At 39.3% G+C, this 15135-nt stretch overlaps 1 protein-coding gene and 1 long non-coding RNA gene across 2 annotated transcripts in view; both read left to right on the plus strand.

Annotated features, from left to right (window-relative positions):
* Positions 1-14851, plus strand: part of LOC144472005 (uncharacterized) — a 231179-nt gene extending 216328 nt beyond the window's left edge. Inside the window, exon 4 of the long non-coding RNA XR_013494368.1 lies at positions 14836-14851. This is a non-coding gene — a long non-coding RNA (uncharacterized LOC144472005). The remainder of the gene's footprint in view (positions 1-14835) is intronic.
* Positions 1-15135, plus strand: part of Con (leucine rich repeat protein connectin) — a 262102-nt gene that overhangs the window by 19750 nt on the left and 227217 nt on the right. The gene's annotated exons all lie outside the window — the stretch shown is intronic.

Genomic DNA, 15135 nt, shown 5'->3' on the forward strand with positions numbered 1-15135 from the left:
ATTCGACTCGCCGGTGTGGAAAAAGTCCTGGATAACGAATTTCGGCAGCGCGCCCTGTTCGCCGGGAGCGAAACGGGAAGAAGCGCGATCCCACGGTTTGGCAGAGGGGGAAAAATAAATAATCCTAATTGCGGCCGAATAGTCTGGCCGTGATGAGCAAGAGAAAGAAAATAAGAGCGACGAGAACCACACCGGCGAGCCGTCTCTCCGCGCCGAGACAATGGCAGTCGTCCGCCGCACGCGTTCCCCAAAGCTTTTTCTCCTCGCCGACGATTTTCTCCGAGTCTTTCGGCAACTTCGCCCAGCGCGGCGATAATTCACCCAATTATTTATTCACCGGGCAAAGTGGTTGTATTCTCGATATTTTCAGGGCCCTGTCCCCCATCCGCCGACAAAAACACGCCGAGCTTATGGCCGGCCGCGGTCTCTCTGCTTTCAAAACCTTGGCTCTTTATACCCCATAAGGTTCTTCTATTCTTACACGGTTCGTTATGGCGCCTTTTTCCCCACAGAAACCAACGTCCGCCGCAAAAATTATCCACGGATAATTCGAGCGTAGTCGCAGCCCTCGAATTTTTATTAACTCGCCGTTTATTATGCGTTACCTTGCAAAATTCGGTTTTAAAAAATTTTTGATTTTGTAGGATCAGCTTTCTATGGCTGTATTTCGTGTAGGATATTTTTACATGTAAAGTGTAAATATAGTTGTACTAGACAGCGGATGAATGCAATTTATGATCCGCGGTCGCTGAATGCAATTTATTATTTACGGTCGGCGCCGACAAGTTGAACCGTGTCGGTGATCTGAATTTTTAACGGAACGACGAGTTTATTTAAAGATTTCTTAAAAAACAGAAAATAGCGATGTAAAAAGGATGTTTTATATTTGATCGTTAACGAGTCTGATTTAGGGTACGCGGTTTGGCCTAATTTTCCTGTGATATTTTCCACGCCGGAACTCGAAGCGTAACGGCGACGAACGCCCCAACGCGATGACTCGATTTTCTCATTCGTTCGGCAACCGTGTGCCCGGATGATGACCGATCGAAAGAGATACCCGTAGCTCGCATTATCCACGGCATCATTGTTCCGGTTGCCGCTCTGTGTCAATCGCGTGATTGACCTGCTCGCCGCCTCGCCTGCTGCTCCACGATGAGGGTGAGCCCCCGCGCCCCGGTCACCACGGTTAACCGTATACTTAACCCTCCCCTCCACGCCCCGCCGGTTTCTGTGTCACGGAGTGACACTCGAACCGAGGGGTTCACCGCCGTTTTTCGGCGCTCTGCGGTCGAGGAAAACACATTCTACGGCATTGAGGACCTGCCCGCATGCGTTAATGCCCCGCACGGAAAAGAGAAACGGCTTCCCCCTCGAAGAGGGGGGGAAGAAACGAGTGACACGTGTCGGTGTCAAGTTGACTGTCAACCGAAATCGTGTTTCTGGGATATTGGATACATTAGCATTTGATTGTGCCACTGAACCGATTTATATTTATTTTTATTTATATATATATTATTTAGTATTTTTTAGTGCGACCGATATACGAGAATTGTGTAAATATTTGACGGAGGCTTAGAGGAAATGAATTTAATTTGTTGGAGACAGAATATAGAGTAAATTGTCGTGTTTCGAAGTTTCGATGAGGTGTTCAATGTTTTTAGAAAATGTTATGTATATTTTACACTAGAAATTAACCATTTCGTGGAACAGTGAGCTGTTATAGGAATAAAATATAGTTTAGTATTTCTCGTTTCAGGTATCTCTCACTAGACGTTTTTGGGACATCTTGTGTATATAATATTTGTATATATAATTAATTACGAAATTAGTGAATTATGTATAATTTACATATATAAAGAGGAACCTCCCTTATGATATACATATAAAAGCCAAAGCAATCAGAGACGCGCACCTAAAATCCTTTATTATATATCATCCCTTATTATATATTAATCCCTTATTATGTATCATCCCTTATTCTATATTAATCCCTTATTATATATCATCCCTTATTCTATATTAATTATTTTGTTTTATATTAATCCCTTATTATACATAATCGTCCCTCCTTATATGTATATTAATTCCTCATTATACCCTACCTTAAAAATAGCTTGTTCCAGCTAATATACAATAAATTATGATCACGCGATGAATTCGCGAAACAGCGAATTAATTTCCGATTCCTTCCGTGTAATATTGAATGGTCGCGGAAAGGGCCGTGTTTGCGGAACATTAATCGGACCGCCGCGACTCAACGCCGCGGAATCGTTGCTAAACTTATTTAACGAGAGGCCAGACACGTACGTTTCCACGGGCCCTGTCCAAATTTGCATAGTTAACAGTACAATATTTAACTACGTAACTGCGTTGACGTCGGCGACGCTTTATTAACGTGATTACGAAGTAACGCCGTCGCTCACCGCTTCTATATGAATTCAATATATATATATATATATATAAATATGCTACGCCATTACATAAACACAGTTCGAAAAGTAGTAATTAATGTAACTATTCCGTGCTCGGAAATAGTTGGTAATTATAACGTGTCGTGGCTGTTCGAAGCCAAGCTTTCACGCGCTTCCGGTTCACGCGTCCAAGATGACGAAAGTGTAGCGTTTTGGATAATGAGAACAGTTAAGAGTATTTATCAGACACGTTTAATGGAAATATTAAATCGTGTTATAGTAAATTGAAGTAAAATGAAAATTTCAAGTAAAATATATTGAATTAAAATTGGTCGTAAAATATAATTATAGTAAATTAAATTAAAATTGAAATTGATTGTAAAATATATTAATGTTATAGTAACTTAAATTAAAATTAAAATTGATTGTAAAATATATGAAATTAAAAATGATCGTAAAATGTATATTAAATTAAAATTGATCGTTCGAGTTATTATGTTTAACATGTTGAGCACTGCGTTAGTCAACTATATGACTCTGTTAGTTATAAACTATGAAATTCTTTTCTAATCAATTCTGAAAATTTATTTTGATTGTAATATATTCGAGCGAACTGAATTTGATTAGAATGTTTCCAGTGCGAAAGAATTTTAATGCCACCCCTAATGATAAATATTAACCCCTTCACATTCGACGCCATTTTAACCATAAATCTGAAATAATTTTCCTGTCTCACAGTATTTTCATTCTATTTAACAAAAGAGCACTTTTATACTTGTGTCTCATGCCAACAGTTTCACTACTTAACAATTTTTTGAAATCTGATTATTTATTGGCATAATAATTATCTTAGGATGTGATACGGCGATTTTAGCGATTTCTCCGAGGGCAAACGGTTAACTTTCTAATTTTACCTTAATTCACTGAATTGTATTAGCTATGCAAATTTTAAAAAACTATGTTTAAAAATTACGCGTTAATTATTCATTGGACAAATGTTTGTCCGCGGATCGCAAATTTTGAAACGGCGTCGAGCACTGTACAGTGGTCGCCGGTGGAAGTAACGTGTTAAGAAAGTTATGAGCCTCGAACCAAAGTGGCTCGACGGTGGAAACTCGGATGCTACGGAACTAGAGTTGATGGCCGGCTCTTGTACTAGTTTACCATTACTTTTTATGAATGTTGTGCACTCGACATTTATTTGGCGTCTCCCCGGTACTTATTTCTAGTGTCTTTTAAGTGCGAGAACTTCCTCAAAACGTTTAAACGTAAGGAAATATACGCGCGGCGATAAGAAAAAACTGTACAAATTTCTCCGTGTACTTGGCTCGCTCTGGCTTTCGATGAAAATTAACCCTTTGCGCTCTCGAGCGACGCCTCGGAGGCCCCGTGAAAAATTATTGTATCACGTTTCGTTCTTAAATAATTTTAAACATTTTAAAATAATTTTAACGTTGTAATAACATTGGTTAACGCTATTTAACATCATTTAACATTATTTAACACTATGGAGAAAATATATCATGAATTATAGTATGCTATGTTTATACTATATTTATACAGTGAATATATTACTATATTTACTGTATTTTATATCACTGCATACTGTACACTATAAACTATATTAAAAACTAATTAATTTAAAAGCTACGAAAAGTCAAAAAATTAATCGCTGATTTATTTATTATCATTACCTCAAAAAATACAAGACTTATACAGAAAACTAAAAGAAAATTAATAGTGAAGAAATAATTAAATCTAAAGAATAATTTGAAGTTAAAGCTTGAAAAGCGTATCTCGAAATCACCTCATAGAAATAATAAATTAAATAAATTATTCCGCCTTCAAACGTATCCAAATATCACCAAAATCGATTCCATTCATAAATACCCATATCAAAGCGATCGCAACACGATTTGCCAATCGATTCGATTATTGTTGCTACAATCCTCCTAAAAACCCTCGAGTATTGCTCGTCTGTAACGAAACCGCGGTTATTGAATCACCGGATCCAACGGTTCCATTTAAACCGGCAATTAGTATTACGGGAACGTCCGCGTTGAAAGTTTCCTCCCCCCTGTGATCTTTTAATCGCGGGACCCGCGGCGAACGCGGCACCAAAAAGGATCCCGGTGTCTGATTACGGGCGTCCCGGTAACGGCGGAAGGAAGAAGAAAATCACGCGTGTCGCTGCCGAGATTTACGAACGCTTTATCGTGCACCCTGTCCGTGGAAATGCACGTAAACGTTACCGGCGCGGCGGCGCGTGCGCCCCGCCTCACCTCTCCCCACTGCTGCCGGCGGCGGTGGTGGTGGTGGTGGTGCTTGTACAGTAATTCAGTGACAAACGAGTTCTACGGAGTACATAGCGCGTTCCTGTACGACCTGTTACTAAATAGCTGGCTGGTTACGACTTCGTCGTATATCTTGTGTTCGCAACAATTGCGCGCGAGCGAGCGCTGGCACACACTCTCCTCTCCTCTCCTCTCCTCTCTCTCTCTCTCTCGCGTACGAGAGCTTCAATTCTCCGCGTTCGGGCTTGTAAATTCGAAATTGCGAGCGAATACCTGGAAATTCTCTTTTAACCCCCTCTCCTCCCACCCCGCCCCACTTGCCACCGACGTAGGGCTGCCGGAACAGCCGGGGGCGCAACTAATTCCGTGCGCAAAGGCCAACCGGACGTTTTCTAAGGCGCGAACTACTTTTCGCGGCGGGTTACCCTCTCCCTCTCTCGCTTTATCGCGGTCCTCTACATTCGAGCTCTCTTTCTCAATCTGTTTGCTGTCTTTCTCCATTTTCTAGCTCTTATTCTCTACCTTTGCTGACTTTCTCCCTTTTCTTTTTTCGTATATCGTTGAAAAAATATTATTTTCTCAATATTGTTACTAAATAAAAATTTCTCCTCTCTTCTTTAATTTGTTAATTATTATACCTTACAAAATTCTTGCAATTTCTTTCCAAAACTTCATCAGACTACATCAAACGAATTTTATACATTTTGTTCAAGTATAGAGGACTCTTTTAATCGGCACTGAAAGGGTTAAAACGGCTTCCAGTGCAAAGTATTAAAATAGCTTCTAGTTTAAAGAATTACAATAGCTTCGAGTGTAAAGAGTTAAAGAAGCTTCTAGTTTGAAGAATAAAGATAGCATCGATTGTAAAGAATTAAAACAGCTTCCACTGCAAAGAATTGAAATAGCTTCGAGAGCAAAGGGTTACAAGTTTCATCGAACTCGCGGCGGCAGGTCGGCGAACCCCGAATCGCGGTTGCCAGCCGCTCTCGAGCCTAGGTGCGCGCAACATGTGCGCGTTAAATATGTTAATACCGTATTCCGCCCCGTAGGGAGTACGTTTTTAATTTGAACGAACGATCCTTTAGCAGGCTTCTTGGGCCGCGCGAGTTCGGAAAAGGGGTGGATACGGTCGTGTGTCGCGTTCAAACTTCCTGCCGCTGCTTTCAAACTAATTTCCGCGTCGCACCGTTTAACCCTTGTATACCGTTCGAGTTATGTTCAACCGAAACAGATATTCGCTGTTTAACCTGTTATTAACCTCTTAGGTTAATAACGCAAATATTGTTTTTCATAACCGAATCACCATATTTCTTAATATATATTTTCTTGCGCTGTAAGTCAAACTCGTGACGAGCGTTTCTTACATAATTTAATAAATACGACTGCCAATTCTATTAAATTGAAAACAAAATTTGAATTTCCCGCCATAAGAATGAATTTTGTTCCCGTCGAAGAAAAAAATTCAGTAGATCTTGCAGGGAATCTGTATCACGAGCCTGACTCGTTATAATAGTGCAAGGTGGTTAATTATCCATTCGCAATAATTTGCATTCTCCGCGGCGAGTATCGGCGCAGCAACAAAACGGAACAAGTCGAAGTCGAGCCACGAACACGCCGAGAACTTCGGAATTCCCTCGATCCCTTCGACGGTGTTGCACTCTTCCCTTCGCTTTTCTTTTCTCCTTTTCGCTGTTCGGGGGGAGGGGGGCGAGGGGTCGAAGAGCCCCGTGGACTCCCGTAGAAGCATTAATCCACGGATTAGGGCGAACGCTTAAAATCAAGGCTTTAAATTTGCGCGAAGATTAAGGTGAAAGTTATCCGGGATTATGCGCGAGTTTAACTTGAAACCAAATTGTTGGAGTTTAATCTCTAATTAGCATCGCGAAGGTGTATCCCACGATGGCCGACCGTGGCGTATTTCACTTTAAATGCGGCCGCCTCGCACGCGCGCCGCACGTCGCTGCAACAAAACTTTCCTGCTGCGTGGGTCCGCTCCGTCATCTTTATTACTTACTGTCTGCCACTGTCCCCTCTCTCCCTCTCTCTCTTTTTGCGTTTCTCGCGGCTCTTCTTTATTCTCCGTTGCCCCCGCTATTTCTCACCCTTCTCCTCGCTATAATTTCCTTTTATTTCCTCTTCGCGCCGCACCACATATGCTCGCACGCCCTCGCACCGTCTCTCCCTCTCACCCCCTCCGCGCTGTTTTCTTTATTTTCTTGCTTTTCTTCGCGCGCTCTCGCCTTTTCTGCACTCTGCCTACCCCGTTCTTCCCCGCCGCGACATTCGAGTACACTCTCATGCACCGACGCCGATTCTCGTCCTACCGCGTGCCTTCTCCGACCTTCGTCGCACCGTTTCGCTCATTCTTTTGTTATACTCAGTTAACGCTTTTCTCGAGCAGTTTTCTATCGAGCGTTCTGATCCGTGATTTTTCCATATTGGGAGCACAAATTCCGTTTTCAAAAGATAGCTCCGACTGTTACGACTGTTTCATAGTAACTGATTTCAATTGTTCCTGAGAGGTTAGGTATCTGCCAATAACATTCAGTTTATATTGCTTCGAGTTTCATTTAATACACCTGTTTTTTACTCTGTTGAATACGTCAAGTTTTGTGTTAACTAAGCAGCATTTCCGGGAGATTTTAGTTTTCTGCTTTAATTGGAAGAAAAGTGCAGCTGAAGCACATGGAATGTTTGTTCAAGTCTATGGTGACGATGCTACAATTGATAAATCATGTAGGGAATGGTTTCGACGCTTTACTTGATTCGAACTTTGAAACAAGTTATCTTTAAGATCGACGGTAACATGTTTTCCGGGAGACTCCTTTGAGAACTGCTTCTACGCTGTAAATATGGATGAAATCTGTCCATGAAGCATGGATGAGCCACTCCATATGCAGATTTCATTAAAATTATGTATTGCAGATAAATTATACCTTTTACGAATGGTAGCACTAGAATCGGTTTTTAATAAAATATAGTTGTTAAAACGATATAAATTTAAAACGAACGATTACTGTTACTTTAACAATTGTTACAGAATCGAGTTTGGAGGACGAAATTTATTATATCATGTGAAAATGGTGGGAGAGTTATAGTAGATAGCAAATACACGGGAGAATAATGTTTGAAACTTGAAATTAGATACATGATCTTGATGAATACACTGTTACACGAATTACCATTTCTGCAAATCATTAAATCTCTGATTACAGTATGCTGTGAATTAATATGGACGTTGCTATGGTTTCGTATATTTCAATATTACTATGTTATTATAAATAAAGAACGTAATTTTTGGTAAGGCATATTTTTTATTATAAAGTTAAGGTTATGTCAAGGTCTTGGCATATTTTGTTTAATAATTATTTTAGTTTTGGTGAAATATGCTTGCAACAATACAATAATAATGCTCTGTCTACGTCTTTGAATTGCTATTATTATTTATTATTACTCATTATATTACTTGTTATTATACTTATCATATTACTCATTAGTATACTTATTATATTGCCTGTTTATTAAACTTATTCTATTACTTATTATTAGTTCATAAAATCTCACTGAATATTGTATTTGATTTTAAATAATTGTTCATTGTGTTTTCAAAGTTTATAATTTCTCTGTGATAAGATATATTTACAGATACAAATAAGAACCAAATTACAGTTATGGTAGCAAGTTCTTCTTGGCTCTCTCTATTTTCTAAACAGTGTTTCGTAATATTTTTTGAAAAATTATTATTTTAAAAATTTCCAAAAAATCAAGAAAATATTGATAGAGGAGAACCTACGATTGTATCCAATTATCGTTACAAGAATAGAAAATCGTTAATTAGATATTTCATGGTTTAATATCTCTTTCAATTAAAAGAAGAAATTGCGTCGCATTAAAAATATAAAATGAAGCGTTGATCATCTATAGACCTAATAGTCTTTAAAGATCGTCCTTCAAGTTCCTCCAATATTTCATCGTTTCGCCATCGCAATGGAACTCGACTAAAACACACCAAAGTCGTTCATTTCTAGTAACACATAATTTTACAATTAATCATTTCATCACAAACACTATATTGAAACTAACGTTTCAATTCAGCAGTTTTTAAAGATCCTCAATTCTCCAAGAGACACGATTCCCAATAGTCCACCCCAATGCCCGTGCAATCTGCTATAATCCAAGATCGCTACCACACGGCCGTCCGTAGAACCCTAATCCCGAACGAGCACGGCGGCCATTTCGGTGTCCCGCGCAACCTACCGGAATCCACGGCCAGTCGGGGGAACAAGTTCTCGGCCAGGTCCGAGAACGGTATCTTTCCGCTTCCACGAACCGGAGAAAGCATCGCGGAGACTCGTCGATGCGTGTTATCTTCGCATAAACTTCGTCGATCCTGTCGACGTCTCTGTTTATACACGCGAGAGACACGCGAGAGACAGAGAATACGAACGCGCGCGAGATGCGCAGCAGAGGCTGCCAGCCAGCCAGCCATCCAGCCACTTGAACGCGACGCTTCCTCTAATCGACGCCCGAGCCGTTGCTCGCAAGAACGTTAACAGCCTCTTCCGACTTAAGCGCCCCGCGGCTGAACGCGGTCCCGTGGGAAACCGTGACGTCGCCCCCCCCACTCCCCGAACTTCAGACCGGCACGCGGTAATCCGCCGATTACGCGAACACGCGTCGCTGTCATCCAACCTACCGGTGAATAAGAGATGGCGATACGAGCCCGGGCGCGGATCCCGGTGAATCCTTTGGGCGAGCTTGCGATATCAGGAAATCGGGGAAGAGGGGAAGAGGGAGGGGGTGGGGTGGGGTTGTGGATTGCTTTCGTCGTTTGCAACGGGAACTGCGATCCGCGATATCCACTCGGGACAACGGATTTCGTACAATCGGGGTTGGCCTACACGACCCCCTTCCCCCCTCCCCCCTTTCTCTTCGCAGATGTTCCCTGTGTTTCTGCTATTATTATGATATACCGGGCGCGTTACGGACTGAGAACGGGTTAAATGGTTGCTGTTTCAACACTTCGACTTAGGCTTGGTATATTACTATGTAGAAGCGGGGTGTACTGGGGATGATAGGATGGAGCGGTTGTGTGTCAAGGTTACGTCGAGTTTATGTGTAACCCTTTCGCTGCGGAGAGTTCGCGAGAAGATGCGATAGCCGTGAACGGCATTAGTGAATAGTCGATGATGAGGTACGGAATGATGTGAAGTAAGCAGACATTTTATGGTAGTTATTATATTTATTATACTTAGTGATATCATTTTACTGTTAAAATATTGAAATTTATAATCTTTATTTTTTTAAATATTGTAGTCAACTGTTCGAGGCATGCAGCTTTGGCAATTATTTGATTAATAAAAGTAGCTCGTGTAAAGTATGAGATAAAAGTATAAGGTCATTCTTCGGCAGCTTATACGCTCGTCGGAGCGAAAGGGTTAAGGTGGTACAACGAAACAGATGTCATGTACATGGTACTATCGCTGTCATTAAATATTTTTTATCTCACAAAGTATACAATTTCGATAAAATATATAATAAATACATATAACACGTTTCAAGATCAATCGATGATATTTATTTAAGAAGAGAGTTATGATTGTAGCAAGTATAATCCTAATTCGATAATTTATAATATTCGAGCCTTGATACTTGTTTTTACTATCGCTGATTGCAAAAAATTTAAAAGCGAGCCACGAGGCTCGAAGAATTGTATCACCTCCTTCCAAATTGTATAGTTTTATTACTATGTCTGTCATTAAATATTTTTATTTCACAAAATATACGATTTCGATAAAATTCCTATAATTAGAAAAGAAGTGTAGTGTTCCTATATTTATAAAAGAAATGTAGGATCCTTGTACTTGTAAGAGAAGTATGGGATTTTTATAATTGTAAAAGAAGTATAGGATATGCTTATAAAAGAAGTGTGGTATATCCTATAATTATAAAGGTAGCGTAGGATTCCTATAATTATAAAAGAATTGTAGGATTCCTATAATTATAAAAGTATCGTAGGATTCTTATAATTATAAGAGAACTGTAGGATTCCTATAATTATAGAAGAAGTTTAAGGATTCATATACTTATAAAGAAAGTGTGGGATATACTTGTAAATGAAGTGCAGGATTCCTATACTTACAATGAAAGTATAGGATATGCTTATAAAAGAAGTGTGGTATATCCTATAATTATGAAAGAACCGTAAGATTCCTATACTTATAAAAGACGTGCAAGACATACTTATAAAAGAAGGATATGATTCCTACACTCCGAAAAGATGATCCGCGCGCATTCGCTTCTCAAAGAATAATCAACCGAGGTATCCGAACGAGGCAGCATCCACGCCGGGTCTCATCGGCCCGCCCCATCGGGAGCGAACACTGTCGAGGATACCGCGTCGCACAGGGAGGTAAAGAAGTATGAAAAAGGTCTCCTTTAACTAAAGCACCGGGGCCAAAATTATTTACGAGTTTCTCGTGTAACCGGGGATCCGCCTCGCTTCCGTCTTCGGTAGCGTCTTATTCAGAAAGGGCCGTTTAGATCCCGCCGGGCTGAAAAGACCGACCCCCGTAGACCGTACATTAACCTGGCCCTCTTCCTTCCTGCCTCTCGTCGTCGTCCTCGACTACGACGACGACGACGACGACGTATCCTGCGACGTATCCAGGCCGAGAGAGAGGGACGGCGGCGGGAATGAAACGCGCGAAATTAAATGCATCCCCGTGCGACCGTGTGTATGTGTGTATGTGTGCGCGCGCGCGCGCGTGGCACCGCGGGGCTGCCGCCGTCGACGTCGACGTGCCAGGGAAAACAAGCCGACCGGCAACAGGCCACCCTCGTAATTCTATCCCCCGGTTCGAAACAAAAGCCAACGGCCGCGGGCTTGTGTGTGCGGGGTCTCACCTGGGCCAAACCCGGCCGAGCGGGCGAGCGCGCGCGCGCGCGTCCGTGAATCCCGTTGTGTCGGGCTTGAACCGAGTCCGGGGTTTCGAGAGAGCGCCGAGGAACCAAATCCAAAGCTGGCTGACTCCGCCAGCCGCGCTCTCTCTCTTTCTTTCTCTCATTCTCTCTCTCTCTCTCTCTCTCTCTCTCTCTCTCGCTCGCTCGCTTCGGAACAATTAGGGATCGTTTCTAGGGGATAATTCCCTCCCGCAGAATTATACTAAATAGTCTGCTCGAGGGCCCGTGCGCCGACTCTGCTATCACCGAGATTGGAGCGTTTCAAAAGGCCGGCTCTGAAATCCGGCCCCTTCCGTCGCGGATATATTTTTTTTTTGTTTCTCCGACGGCGAGGGGAGCCGCAGGGACAATTGTTGTCTCGTAGGCAACTTTCGCGACAAGGTGCTTTTGCCGAAATATTTTACGGGTTCTGCGGGGACGGAAACCAGTCTTCCAAGACGCTAGGCGATTACGATATTTGTGATGGTAACATCAGCGGATTTCTAATGGTACGCTTGTCCAGTATTTACAGAGAATATTTGTTATAAAGTTATTTTCTGCAAGTGAAAGGAGTGGAGAACATAGATAGGATGTAAATAAAATAACTAAATAAGAAATAACGCAATTTTTTATTTATCACAAAAGGAGATTTCAGAGGAAGCAATATTAATATAGAGAAAATTTCTGTATAAAAGAAATCAATTTTGTATAAGTGTATAAAATAGGAAATTGTTATTTTATGCAGGTGAGAGGAATGGAGAACGTATGCAGATAGGATCTAAATAAAATAACGCAAATTTTCATTTATCCCGAAAAAGGAAATCTCAAAGGAAGCAATATTAATATCGAGAAAATTTTTATATAAAAGAAATCAATTTTGTCTAAATCTATAAAATCAAAAATTGTTCACCAGGGGTCGTAATATTAATTTTAAAACACTCTAAACCCTCTAAAATTCTAAACCCTCCTCCTAAAATATTATATTATTAATTTTTCTATTATTAATAAGAATCTACTATTAATATTATATTATAATATTAATTTTTCTAGCCTTTTTTAAACCCTTTTCTAAACCCTCCTCCTAAAATTTAGGCGCACATAATTTACGATTTAATAATAATACTCTTGAAAAAGTAATCCAAAACAATGTAGCCGCAGTAGATCAATAATGAGTCGAGCGCATGAATACACATGCAATGTCTCCGTTACGCTCGTGCCGTAAGTTATAAGTGACCCGACACCCATTATTAAAACCCAACGATGCAATTTATCCAACCAATCCACTGTTGGCAGTCATTTCATCCTTCATCTTGTTTAATTGAAAGTGTAGCTTATAACCGCTTCGCCGCTGTGTAAGTTGTTACCGAACATTAAGCCACACTGCATCCTGGCATTTTTCAAGATCTATAGTACTGATTATTGGAAGATTCATAAGTTGGGGGTCGTTTCGCGAGTTCGTGCGGTGAATACATTTGAGTAGACTATTTCCGATCCGTTTAATCAACGCGGAGTGATTAGTAAATGATGCAACTGGGTCTAGGATTTAAATCGTCGATGACTGAATGCGTTGAGAGAGAAAAATTATTAAATCAGAGTAATCGGTTTATATTTTAAAATTTAGCAGTGGAAGATGGCGTCATTTTTTAGAATTTATGCTGTACATAACCTTGACAATTTATGCTGTTTGATTGACAACATTTTTATTTTGAAGATTACGGAAAACCTTGAATTTGCGTTGCAAATATTCTGCGTAGTTTAATAGAGAAAACTAAACTTAAAAGATTTTATATTTTAAGTCTGGAATCATTTTTAATGTAATTCTTAGGACGCGTCTGCAGTAAAATGAAACTAACCTATAATTTGACACTCAGAAATCGAGTTTTCTGAAATTTTGAAGGTTAATCAATTTATTAAACTTCAATTCAAATCCAAGGCAAAAATCATGTCATAGCCACATTAAGTTAACAAAGTGAAATAATTAAGTCAAGTTAACAAAGTTAAATAATTAAGTTAAGTTAAATACTTAAGTTAAGTTAATTAATTTGAATTATATAAACTTTAATCTTCGTATTCATTTGCAAGAACCATGCGAAATCTAAGAATTGAGTGCCATGAGAATTATTGTGCTTTTAGGGGTTAATAAACTCGTACAAGATGAACGCATTTATATTCATTTATTTAATAGAAGCGAATATCATCCATATTTAATAGATTATGTACGAAAACTTCATGACGGATCTGACACTATATTAGAGTGCGAGAGGTTAATGAATATTTGAAGAGAGTGAAAATAGCATGAAAGCTCGAGCTACAAATGTCAAGTCACGGAAGAGAGTCATTTCATCGCAACAATGCTTGACGAAAATATAAAATTCATTCGGTCGAGAAATTTTAGCACATCGTTCATATTCTTCATTTTTTTCATATTGTTTATAATCTTCATATATTTCATATTTTTCATATTCTTCATATATTTCATATTTTTCATATTCTTCATATATTTCATATTTTTCATATTGTTCATATATTTCATATTTTTCTTATTCTTAATATTTTTTATATTTTTCATATTTTTTATATTTTTCATATTTTTTATATTTTTCATATTCTTCATATTCTTATCTTATTAGCAGCTCGCCCATTACAACATTATTAAACGAAACAATGTACACAATATCCGACACATAAAAGGAATCACGTAAAATCATAGCAATGGAAAACTTTGTTTCACAGTAAATGGAAAATTCTGTCAAGAAAACAGGAAAGAAATTGTAGAACGAGGAAGTTTCCGTTGGTACCGTTTATCAGCGGCTATTTTATTAATGCGCCGTCGCATAAACCGGAAGACTATAGCTCTTGGTTTGCAGCATAGCCGACAACACCGAGTTTCACCGCACTATAATAACCGACAACAATATTGATCAACATCAACTTCGAAAGATACACATTCATACATATTCATCGACTTATATACGTCATCTTCCGTAATTCCAAGAATTACTCGTTGTTTTCTATCTCTAGCGCGCTATAAATAAACGAAATAAATTGACAATAATATCGTTAATTTGTAAAATAATTGACAACAAGGAAGACGTATTATTAAAGGGATATATTATAATATAGATACTTTCCAACTTTTATAATTTTCTACGACTCTGTAAGCATAATTGAATTTTTATTTGTTGCAGTTTCCGAGGTAATTAACAACGATGAACTTTTTCGAATGACCATATCAACCCCTTGAAACTAATTATAAGCCACGTCTACGAAAAACAGGTATTTTTCACTATCGATTACTTAAAAAACTCGCACTATTTTATATCATCACAATATTTTATAAGAGGATAAAATACTGATTGCTGTAATTGTTACTAAAATACCGTGAAATTGTTACATTAGTTCTAACAACGTATACATTTATGCAAAATGGTATAAATAAATACTTTGATATAAAAACAGTAACATTGCAAAGACATTGCTAATTATTA

This window comes from Augochlora pura, chromosome 7 (assembly GCF_028453695.1).
Source record: "Augochlora pura isolate Apur16 chromosome 7, APUR_v2.2.1, whole genome shotgun sequence".
Classification (NCBI taxonomy): Eukaryota; Metazoa; Arthropoda; class Insecta; order Hymenoptera; family Halictidae; genus Augochlora; species Augochlora pura.